Genomic DNA, 12,358 nt, shown 5'->3' with positions numbered 1-12,358 from the left:
TTTCTTCCAGAGAAGTGGAGGGCATTTGCTTTACCTTGCCACAACCACTTGTGTGAGGGTCTGCACCTCAGGAAAACTGTATCCGTGGGAAGCCGGCTTTTTGCAAAGGGGTCTCAGGGCCGTGGGCCTCGGGTGTCCCTCCGGCTCCCCAAAGCACAGGGACGAGGTGAGGGGCTTAGACCATGCCTGGGCAATGTTGTTTCTTACTCCTGGGTGTGTGGCATTTTGTTGAGCTGGCTACCCCCAGTTGGGATAGGTGTTCCACAGCAAGCACCTATTGTTCGTGGAAGCCGTTTTTGCCCCAGGGGTCTCCAGGCTGTGTTCGTTGGGGTTGAACTCCTGCTAGCAAAACCGCCGGGTTGAGGGAAGGGTTCAGACTGTGCCTGGGCCCTGTGGTCTCTTCCAGGTCAGTGTATGGCATTTCCTTCCCCTTGCCACAGGCACCTGGGAGCATGTCTGCACGTGGAGAAAGACTTTCCCGTGGGAAGCCGGTTTTTGTCAAACGGGTCCCAGTGCTCTGCTCCTCTCTTTTCACTCCTGCTGCCAGAAGCCCAGGGTGGATGGGAGGGCTTAGAACATGGCTGGGCACTGTGGTTTCTTCCAGAGAAGTGGAGGGCATTTGCATTACCTTGCCACAACCACTTGGGATAGGGTCTGCACCTCAGGAAAACTGTTTCCGTGGGAAGCCGGCTTTTTACAAACGGGTCTCAGTGCCGTGGGCCTCGGCTGTCCCTCCGGCTCCCCAAAGCACAGGGACGAGGTGAGGGGCTTAGACCATGCCTGGGCAATGTTGTTTCTTACACCTGGGTGTGTGGCATTTTGTTGAGCTGGCTACCCCCACTTGGGATAGGTGTTCCACAGCAAGCACCTATTGTTCGTCGGAAGCCGTTTTTGCCCCAGGGGTCTCCGGGCTATGTTCGTTGGGGTTGAACTCCTGCTAGCAAAACCGCCGGTTTGAGGGAAGGGTTCAGACTGTGCTTGGGCCCTGTGGTCTCTTCCAGGTCAGTGTATGGCATTTCTTTCCCCTTGCCACAGGCACCTGGGAGCATGTCTGCACGTGGAGAAAGACTTTCCCGTGGGAAGCCGGGTTTTGTCAAACGGGCCCCAGTGCTCTGCTCCTCTCTTTTCACTCCTGCTGCCAGAAGCCCAGGGAGGATGGGAGGGCTTAGAACATGGCTGGGCACTGTGGTTTCTTCCAGAGAAGTGGAGGGCATTTGCTTTACCTTGCCACAACCACTTGGGATAGGGTCTGCACCTCAGGAAAACTGTTTCCGTGGGAAGCCGGCTTTTTACAAACGGGTCTCAGGGCCGTGGGCCTCGGGTGTCCGTCCGGCTCCCCAAAGCACAGGGACGAGGTGCGGGGCTTAGACCATGCCTGGGCAATGTTGTTTCTTACACCTGGGTGTGTGGCATTTCGTTGAGCTGGCTACCCCCGCTTGGGATAGGTGTTCCACAGCAAGCACCTATTTTTCCTCGGCAGCCGTTTTTTGCCCCAGGGGTCTCCGGGCTATGTTCCTTGGGGTTGAACTCCTGCTAGCAAAACCGCCGGGTTGAGGAAAGGGTTCAGACTGTGCTTGGGCCCTGTGGTCTCTTCCAGGTCAGTGTATGGCATTTCCTTCCCCTTGCCCCAGGCACCTGGGAGCATGTCTGCACGTGGAGAAAGACTTTCCCGTAGGAAGCTGGTTTTTGTCAAACGGTCCCAGTGCTCTGCTCCTCTCTTTTCACTCCTGCTGCCAGAAGCCCAGGGAGGATGGGAGGGCTTAGAACATGGCTGGGCACTTTGGTTTCTTCCAGAGAAGTGGAGGGCATTTGCTTTACCTTGCCACAACCACTTGGGATGTGGTCTGCACCTCAGGAAAACTGTATCCGTGGGAAGCCGGCTTTTTGCAAAGGGGTCTCAGGGCCATGTGCCTCGGCTCTCCCTCCGGCTCCCCAAAGCACAGGGACGAGGTGAGGGGCTTAGACCATGCCTGGGCAATGTTGTTTCTTACACCTGGGTGTGTGCCATTTTGTTGAGCTGGCTACCCCCACTTGGGATAGGTGTTTAACAGCAAGCGCCTATTGTTCGTGGGAAGTCGTTTTTGCCCCAGGGGTCTCCGGGCTATGTTCGTTGGGGTTGAACTCCTGCTAGGAAAACCGCCGGTTTGAGGGAAGGGTTCAGACTGTGCTTGGGCCCTGTGGTCTCTTCCAGGTCAGTGTATGGCATTTCCTTCCCCTTGCCACAGGCACCTGGGAGCATGTCTGCACGTGGAGAAAGACTTTCCCGTGGGAAGCCGGGTTTTGTCAAACGGTCCCCAGTGCTCTGCTCCTCTCTTTTCATTCCTGCTGCCAGAAGCCCAGGGAGGATGGGAGGGCTTAGAACATGGCTGGGCACTGTGGTTTCTTCCAGAGAAGTGGAGGGCATTTGCTTTACCTTGCCACAACCACTTGTGTGAGGGTCTGCACCTCAGGAAAACTGTATCCGTGGGAAGCCGGCTTTTTGCAAAGGGGTCTCAGGGCCGTGGGCCTCGGGTGTCCCTCCGGCTCCCCAAAGCACAGGGACGAGGTGAGGGGCTTAGACCATGCCTGGGCAATGTTGTTTCTTACTCCTGGGTGTGTGGCATTTTGTTGAGCTGGCTACCCCCAGTTGGGATAGGTGTTCCACAGCAAGCACCTATTGTTCGTGGAAGCCGTTTTTGCCCCAGGGGTCTCCAGGCTGTGTTCGTTGGGGTTGAACTCCTGCTAGCAAAACCGCCGGGTTGAGGGAAGGGTTCAGACTGTGCCTGGGCCCTGTGGTCTCTTCCAGGTCAGTGTATGGCATTTCCTTCCCCTTGCCACAGGCACCTGGGAGCATGTCTGCACGTGGAGAAAGACTTTCCCGTGGGAAGCCGGTTTTTGTCAAACGGGTCCCAGTGCTCTGCTCCTCTCTTTTCACTCCTGCTGCCAGAAGCCCAGGGTGGATGGGAGGGCTTAGAACATGTCTGGGCACTGTGGTTTCTTCCAGAGAAGTGGAGGGCATTTGCTTTACCTTGCCACAACCACTTGGGATAGGGTCTGCACCTCAGGAAAACTGTTTCCGTGGGAAGCCGGCTTTTTACAAACGGGTCTCAGTGCCGTGGGCCTCGGCTGTCCCTCCGGCTCCCCAAAGCACAGGGACGAGGTGAGGGGCTTAGACCATGCCTGGGCAATGTTGTTTCTTACACCTGGGTGTGTGGCATTTTGTTGAGCTGGCTACCCCCACTTGGGATAGGTGTTCCACAGCAAGCACCTATTGTTCGTCGGAAGCCGTTTTTGCCCCAGGGGTCTCCGGGCTATGTTCGTTGGGGTTGAACTCCTGCTAGCAAAACCGCCGGTTTGAGGGAAGGGTTCAGACTGTGCTTGGGCCCTGTGGTCTCTTCCAGGTCAGTGTATGGCATTTCTTTCCCCTTGCCACAGGCACCTGGGAGCATGTCTGCACGTGGAGAAAGACTTTCCCGTGGGAAGCCGGGTTTTGTCAAACGGGCCCCAGTGCTCTGCTCCTCTCTTTTCACTCCTGCTGCCAGAAGCCCAGGGAGGATGGGAGGGCTTAGAACATGGCTGGGCACTGTGGTTTCTTCCAGAGAAGTGGAGGGCATTTGCTTTACCTTGCCACAACCACTTGGGATAGGGTCTGCACCTCAGGAAAACTGTTTCCGTGGGAAGCCGGCTTTTTGCAAAGGGGTCTCAGGGCCGTGGGCCTCGGCTGTCCCTCCGGCTCCCCAAAGCACAGGGACGAGGTGAGGGGCTTAGACCATGCCTGGGCAATGTTGTTTCTTACTCCTGGGTGTGTGGCTATTTGTTGAGCTGGCTACCCCCACTTGGGATAGGTGTTCCACAGCAAGCACCTATTGTTCGTCGGAAGCCGTTTTTGCCCCAGGGGTCTCCGGGCTGTGTTAGTTGGGGTTGAACTCCTGCTAGCAAAACCGCCGGGTTGAGGGAAGGGTTCAGACTGTGCCTGGGCCCTGTGGTCTCTTCCAGGTCAGTGTATGGCATTTCCTTCCCCTTGCCACAGGCACCTGGGAGCATGTCTGCACGTGGAGAAAGACTTTCCCGTGGGAAGCCGGGTTTTGTCAAACGGGTCCCAGTGCTCTGCTCCTCTCTTTTCACTCCTGCTGCCAGAAGCCCAGGGAGGATGGGAGGGCTTAGAACATGGCTGGGCACTGTGGTTTCTTCCAGAGAAGTGGAGGGCATTTGCTTTACCTTGCCACAACCACTTGGGATAGGGTCTGCACCTCAGGAAAACTGTTTCCGTGGGAAGCCGGCTTTTTGCAAAGGGGTCTCAGGGCCGTGGGCCTCGGCTGTCCCTCCGGCTCCCCAAAGCACAGGGACGAGGTGAGGGGCTTAGACCACGGCTGGACAATGTTGTTTCTTACACCTGGGTGTGTGGCATCTTGTTGAGCTGGCTACCCCCACTTGGGATAGGTGTTCCACAGCAAGCGCCTATTGTTCGTCGGAAGCCGTTTTTGCCCCAGGGGTCTCCGGGCTGTGTTAGTTGGGGTTGAACTCCTGCTAGCAAAACCACCGGGTTGAGGGAAGGGTTCAGACTGTGCTTGGGCTCTGTGGTCTCTTCCAGGTCAGTGTATGGCATTTCCTTCCCCTTGCCACAGGCACCTGGGAGCATGTCTGCACGTGGAGAAAGACTTTCCCGTGGGAAGCCGGGTTTTGTCCAACGGGTCCCAGTGCTCTGCTCCTCTCTTTTCACTCCTGCTGCCAGAAGCCCAGGGAGGATGGGAGGGCTTAGAACATGGCTGGGCACTGTGGTTTCTTCCAGAGAAGTGGAGGGCATTTGCTTTACCTTGCCACAACCACTTGGGATAGGGTGTGCACCTCAGGAAAACTGTATCATTGTGAAACAGGCTTTTTGCAAAGGGGTCTCAGGGCCATGTGCCTCGGGTGTCCGTCCGGCTCCCCAGAGCACCGGGACGAGGTGAGGGGCTTAGACCATGCCTGGGCAATGTTGTTTCTTACACCTGGGTGTGTGGCATTTTGTTGAGCTGGCTTCCCCCACTTGGGATAGGTGTTCCACAGCAAGCACCTATTGATCGTCGGAAGCCTTTTTTGCCCCAAGGGTCTCCGGGCTGTGTTCGTTGGGGTTGAACTCCTGCTAGCAATACCACCGGGTTGAGGGAAGGGTTCAGACTGTGCTTGGGCCCTGTGGTCTCTTCCAGGTCAGTGTATGGCATTTCCTTCCCCTTGCCACAGGCACCTGGGAGCATGTCTGCACGTGGAGAAAGACTTTCCCGTGGGAAGCCGGTTTTTGTCAAACGGGTCCCAGTGCTCTGCTCCTCTCTTTTCACTCCTGCTGCCAGAAGCCCAGGGAGGAGGGGAGGGCTTAGAACATGGCTGGGCACTGTGGTTTCTTCCAGAGAAGTGGAGGGCATTTGCTTTATCTTGCCACAACCACTTGGGATAGGGTCTGTACCTCAGGAAAACTGTTTCCGTGGGAAGCCGGCTTTTTACAAACGGGTCTCAGGGCCGTGGGCCTCGGGTGTCCGTCCGGCTCCCCAAAGCACAGGGACGAGGTGCGGGGCTTAGACCATGCCTGGGCAATGTTGTTTCTTACACCTGGGTGTGTGGCATTTCGTTGAGCTGGCTACCCCCGCTTGGGATAGGTGTTCCACAGCAAGCACCTATTTTTCCTCGGCAGCCGTTTTTTGCCCCAGGGGTCTCCGGGCTATGTTCCTTGGGGTTGAACTCCTGCTAGCAAAACCGCCGGGTTGAGGAAAGGGTTCAGACTGTGCTTGGGCCCTGTGGTCTCTTCCAGGTCAGTGTATGGCATTTCCTTCCCCTTGCCCCAGGCACCTGGGAGCATGTCTGCACGTGGAGAAAGACTTTCCCGTGGGAAGCTGGTTTTTGTCAAACGGTCCCAGTGCTCTGCTCCTCTCTTTTCACTCCTGCTGCCAGAAGCCCAGGGAGGATGGGAGGGCTTAGAACATGGCTGGGCACTTTGGTTTCTTCCAGAGAAGTGGAGGGCATTTGCTTTACCTTGCCACAACCACTTGGGATGTGGTCTGCACCTCAGGAAAACTGTTTCCGTGGGAAGCTGGCTTTTTGCAAAGGGGTCTCAGGGCCGTGTGCCTCGGCTGTCCCTCCGGCTCCCCAAAGCACAGGGACGAGGTGAGGGGCTTAGACCATGCCTGGGCAATGTTGTTTCTTACACCTGGGTGTGTGGCATTTTGTTGAGCTGGCTACCCCCACTTGGGATAGGTGTTCCACAGCAAGCACCTATTGTTCGTCGGAAGCCGTTTTTGCCCCAGGGGTCTCCGGGCTGTGTTCGTTGGGGTTGAACTCCTGCTAGCAAAACCGCCGGGTTGAGGGAAGGGTTCAGACTGTGCCTGGGCCCTGTGGTCTCTTCCAGGTCAGTGTATGGCATTTCCTTCCCCTTGCCACAGGCACCTGGGAGCATGTCTGCACGTGGAGAAAGACTTTCCCGTGGGAAGCCGGGTTTTGTCAAACGGGTCCCAGTGCTCTGCTCCTCTCTTTTCACTCCTGCTCTCAGAAGCCCAGGGAGGATGGGAGGGCTTAGAACATGTCTGGGCAATGTGGTTTCTTCCAGAAAAGTGGAGGGCATTTGCTTTACCTTGCCACAACCACTTGGGATAGGGTCTGCACCTCAGGAAAACTGTTTCCGTGGGAAGCCGGCTTTTTGCAAAGGGGTCTCAGGGCCGTGGGCCTCGGCTGTCCCTCCGGCTCCCCAAAGCACAGGGACGAGGTGAGGGGCTTAGACCATGGCTGGGCAATGTTGTTTCTTACACCTGGGTGTGTGGCATTTTGTTGAGCTGGCTACCCCCACTTGGGATAGGTGTTCCACAGCAAGCCCCTATTGTTCGTCGGAAGCCGTTTTTGCCCCAGGGGTCTCCGGGCTGTGTTCGTTGGGGTTGAACTCCTGCTAGCAAAACCGCCGGGTTGAGGGAAGGGTTCAGACTGTGCCTGGGCCCTGTGGTCTCTTCCAGGTCAGTGTATGGCATTTCCTTCCCCTTGCCCCAGGCACCTGGGAGCATGTCTGCACGTGGAGAAAGACTTTCCCGTGGGAAGCCGGTTTTTGTCCAACGGGTCCCAGTGCTCTGCTCCTCTCTTTTCACTCCTGCTGCCAGAAGCCCAGGGAGGATGGGAGGGCTTAGAACATGGCTGGGCACTGTGGTTTCTTCCAGAGAAGTGGAGGGCATTTGCTTTACCTTGCCACAACCACTTGGGATAGGGTCTGCACCTCAGGAAAACTGTTTCCATGTGAAGCCGGCTTTTTGCAAAGGGGTCTCAGGGCCATGTGCCTCGGGTGTCCCTCCGGCTCCCCAAAGCACAGGGACGAGGTGAGGGGCTTAGACCATGCCTGGGCAATGTTGTTTCTTACACCTGGGTGTGTGGCATTTTGTTAAGCTGGCTACCCCCAGTTGGGATAGGTGTTCCACAGCAAGCACCTATTGTTCGTGGAAGCCGTTTTTGCCCCAGGGGTCTCCAAGCTGTGTTCGTTGGGGTTGAACTCCTGCTAGCAAAACCGCCGGGTTGAGGGAAGGGTTCAGACTGTGCTTGGGCCCTGTGGTCTCTTCCAGGTCAGTGTATGGCATTTCCTTCCCCTTGCCACAGGCACCTGGGAGCATGTCTGCACGTGGAGAAAGACTTTCCCGTGGGAAGCCGGGTTTTGTCAAACGGGCCCCAGTGCTCTGCTCCTCTCTTTTCACTCCTGCTGCCAGAAGCCCAGGGAGGATGGGAGGGCTTAGAACATGGCTGGGCACTGTGGTTTCTTCCAGAGAAGTGGAGGGCATTTGCTTTACCTTGCCACAACCACTTGTGAGAGGGTCTGCACCTCAGGAAAACTCTTTCCGTGGGAAGCCGGCTTTTTGCAAAGGGGTCTCAGGGCCGTGGGCCTCGGCTGTCCCTCCGGCTCCCCAAAGCACAGGGACGAGGTGAGGGGCTTAGACCATGGCTGGTCAATGTTGTTTCTTACACCTGGGTGTGTGGCATTTTGTTGAGCTGGCTACCCCCACTTGGGATAGGTGTTCCACAGCAAGCACCTATTGTTCGTCGGAAGCCGTTTTTGCCCCAGGGGTCTCCGGGCTGTGTTCGTTGGGGTTGAACTCCTGCTAGCAAAACCGCCGGTTTGAGGGAAGGGTTCAGACTGTGCCTGGGCCCTGTGGTCTCTTCCAGGTCAGTGTATGGCATTTCCTTCCCCTTGCCACAGGCACCTGGGAGCATGTCTACACGTGGAGAAAGACTTTCCCGTGGGAAGCCGGGTTTTGTCAAACGGGTCCCAGTGCTCTGCTCCTCTCTTTTCACTCCTGCTGCCAGAAGCCCAGGGAGGATGGGAGGGCTTAGAACATGGCTGGGCACTGTGGTTTCTTCCAGAGAAGTGGAGGGCATTTGCTTTACCTTGCCACAACCACTTGGGATAGGGTCTGCACCTCAGGAAAACTGTTTCCGTGGGAAGCCGGCTTTTTGCAAAGGGGTCTCAGGGCCGTGGGCCTCGGCTGTCCCTCCGGCTCCCCAAAGCACAGGGACGAGGTGAGGGGCTTAGACCATGCCTGGGCAATGTTGTTTCTTACACCTGGGTGTGTGGCATTTTGTTGAGCTGGCTACCCCCACTTGGGATAGGTGTTCCACAGCAAGCACCTATTGTTCGTCGGAAGCCGTTTTTGCCCCAGGGGTCTCCGGGCTGTGTTCGTTGGGGTTGAACTCCTGCTAGCAAAACCGCCGGTTTGAGGGAAGGGTTCAGACTGTGCCTGGGCCCTGTGGTCTCTTCCAGGTCAGTGTATGGCATTTCCTTCCCCTTGCCACAGGCACCTGGGAGCATGTCTACACGTGGAGAAAGACTTTCCCGTGGGAAGCCGGGTTTTGTCAAACGGGTCCCAGTGCTCTGCTCCTCTCTTTTCACTCCTGCTGCCAGAAGCCCAGGGAGGATGGGAGGGCTTAGAACATGGCTGGGCACTGTGGTTTCTTCCAGAGAAGTGGAGGGCATTTGCTTTACCTTGCCACAACCACTTGGGATAGGGTCTGCACCTCAGGAAAACTGTTTCCGTGGGAAGCCGGCTTTTTGCAAAGGGGTCTCAGGGCCGTGGGCCTCGGCTGTCCCTCCGGCTCCCCAAAGCACAGGGACGAGGTGAGGGGCTTAGACCATGCCTGGGCAATGTTGTTTCTTACACCTGGGTGTGTGGCATTTTGTTGAGCTGGCTTCCCCCACTTGGGATAGGTGTTCCACAGCAAGCACCTATTGATCGTCGGAAGCCTTTTTTGCCCCAAGGGTCTCCGGGCTGTGTTCGTTGGGGTTGAACTCCTGCTAGCAATACCACCGGGTTGAGGGAAGGGTTCAGACTGTGCTTGGGCCCTGTGGTCTCTTCCAGGTCAGTGTATGGCATTTCCTTCCCCTTGCCACAGGCACCTGGGAGCATGTCTGCACGTGGAGAAAGACTTTCCCGTGGGAAGCCGGTTTTTGTCAAACGGGTCCCAGTGCTCTGCTCCTCTCTTTTCACTCCTGCTGCCAGAAGCCCAGGGAGGAGGGGAGGGCTTAGAACATGGCTGGGCACTGTGGTTTCTTCCAGAGAAGTGGAGGGCATTTGCTTTATCTTGCCACAACCACTTGGGATAGGGTCTGTACCTCAGGAAAACTGTTTCCGTGGGAAGCCGGCTTTTTACAAACGGGTCTCAGGGCCGTGGGCCTCGGGTGTCCGTCCGGCTCCCCAAAGCACAGGGACGAGGTGCGGGGCTTAGACCATGCCTGGGCAATGTTGTTTCTTACACCTGGGTGTGTGGCATTTCGTTGAGCTGGCTACCCCCGCTTGGGATAGGTGTTCCACAGCAAGCACCTATTTTTCCTCGGCAGCCGTTTTTTGCCCCAGGGGTCTCCGGGCTATGTTCCTTGGGGTTGAACTCCTGCTAGCAAAACCGCCGGGTTGAGGAAAGGGTTCAGACTGTGCTTGGGCCCTGTGGTCTCTTCCAGGTCAGTGTATGGCATTTCCTTCCCCTTGCCCCAGGCACCTGGGAGCATGTCTGCACGTGGAGAAAGACTTTCCCGTGGGAAGCTGGTTTTTGTCAAACGGTCCCAGTGCTCTGCTCCTCTCTTTTCACTCCTGCTGCCAGAAGCCCAGGGAGGATGGGAGGGCTTAGAACATGGCTGGGCACTTTGGTTTCTTCCAGAGAAGTGGAGGGCATTTGCTTTACCTTGCCACAACCACTTGGGATGTGGTCTGCACCTCAGGAAAACTGTTTCCGTGGGAAGCTGGCTTTTTGCAAAGGGGTCTCAGGGCCGTGTGCCTCGGCTGTCCCTCCGGCTCCCCAAAGCACAGGGACGAGGTGAGGGGCTTAGACCATGCCTGGGCAATGTTGTTTCTTACACCTGGGTGTGTGGCATTTTGTTGAGCTGGCTACCCCCACTTGGGATAGGTGTTCCACAGCAAGCACCTATTGTTCGTCGGAAGCCGTTTTTGCCCCAGGGGTCTCCGGGCTGTGTTCGTTGGGGTTGAACTCCTGCTAGCAAAACCGCCGGGTTGAGGGAAGGGTTCAGACTGTGCCTGGGCCCTGTGGTCTCTTCCAGGTCAGTGTATGGCATTTCCTTCCCCTTGCCACAGGCACCTGGGAGCATGTCTGCACGTGGAGAAAGACTTTCCCGTGGGAAGCCGGGTTTTGTCAAACGGGTCCCAGTGCTCTGCTCCTCTCTTTTCACTCCTGCTCTCAGAAGCCCAGGGAGGATGGGAGGGCTTAGAACATGTCTGGGCAATGTGGTTTCTTCCAGAAAAGTGGAGGGCATTTGCTTTACCTTGCCACAACCACTTGGGATAGGGTCTAAACCTCAGGAAAACTGTTTCCGTGGGAAGCCGGCTTTTTGCAAAGGGGTCTCAGGGCCGTGGGCCTCGGCTGTCCCTCCGGCTCCCCAAAGCACAGGGACGAGGTGAGGGGCTTAGACCATGGCTGGGCAATGTTGTTTCTTACACCTGGGTGTGTGGCATTTTGTTGAGCTGGCTACCCCCACTTGGGATAGGTGTTCCACAGCAAGCCCCTATTGTTCGTCGGAAGCCGTTTTTGCCCCAGGGGTCTCCGGGCTGTGTTCGTTGGGGTTGAACTCCTGCTAGCAAAACCGCCGGGTTGAGGGAAGGGTTCAGACTGTGCCTGGGCCCTGTGGTCTCTTCCAGGTCAGTGTATGGCATTTCCTTCCCCTTGCCCCAGGCACCTGGGAGCATGTCTGCACGTGGAGAAAGACTTTCCCGTGGGAAGCCGGTTTTTGTCCAACGGGTCCCAGTGCTCTGCTCCTCTCTTTTCACTCCTGCTGCCAGAAGCCCAGGGAGGATGGGAGGGCTTAGAACATGGCTGGGCACTGTGGTTTCTTCCAGAGAAGTGGAGGGCATTTGCTTTACCTTGCCACAACCACTTGGGATAGGGTCTGCACCTCAGGAAAACTGTTTCCATGTGAAGCCGGCTTTTTGCAAAGGGGTCTCAGGGCCATGTGCCTCGGGTGTCCCTCCGGCTCCCCAAAGCACAGGGACGAGGTGAGGGGCTTAGACCATGCCTGGGCAATGTTGTTTCTTACACCTGGGTGTGTGGCATTTTGTTAAGCTGGCTACCCCCAGTTGGGATAGGTGTTCCACAGCAAGCACCTATTGTTCGTGGAAGCCGTTTTTGCCCCAGGGGTCTCCAAGCTGTGTTCGTTGGGGTTGAACTCCTGCTAGCAAAACCGCCGGGTTGAGGGAAGGGTTCAGACTGTGCTTGGGCCCTGTGGTCTCTTCCAGGTCAGTGTATGGCATTTCCTTCCCCTTGCCACAGGCACCTGGGAGCATGTCTGCACGTGGAGAAAGACTTTCCCGTGGGAAGCCGGGTTTTGTCAAACGGGCCCCAGTGCTCTGCTCCTCTCTTTTCACTCCTGCTGCCAGAAGCCCAGGGAGGATGGGAGGGCTTAGAACATGGCTGGGCACTGTGGTTTCTTCCAGAGAAGTGGAGGGCATTTGCTTTACCTTGCCACAACCACTTGTGAGAGGGTCTGCACCTCAGGAAAACTCTTTCCGTGGGAAGCCGGCTTTTTGCAAAGGGGTCTCAGGGCCGTGGGCCTCGGCTATCCCTCCGGCTCCCCAAAGCACAGGGACGAGGTGAGGGGCTTAGACCATGGCTGGTCAATGTTGTTTCTTACACCTGGGTGTGTGGCATTTTGTTGAGCTGGCTACCCCCACTTGGGATAGGTGTTCCACAGCAAGCACCTATTGTTCGTCGGAAGCCGTTTTTGCCCCAGGGGTCTCCGGGCTGTGTTCGTTGGGGTTGAACTCCTGCTAGCAAAACCGCCGGGTTGAGGGAAGGGTTCAGACTGTGCCTGGGCCCTGTGGTCTCTTCCAGGTCAGTGTATGGCATTTCCTTCCCCTTGCCCCAGGCACCTGGGAGCATGTCTGCA

This window comes from Ursus americanus, unplaced genomic scaffold (assembly GCF_024610735.1).
Source record: "Ursus americanus isolate L20-20 unplaced genomic scaffold, mUrsAme1.1.p SCAF_93, whole genome shotgun sequence".
NCBI classification, from domain to species: Eukaryota; Metazoa; Chordata; class Mammalia; order Carnivora; family Ursidae; genus Ursus; species Ursus americanus.
Note: the sequence above shows the minus strand (reverse complement) of the source record.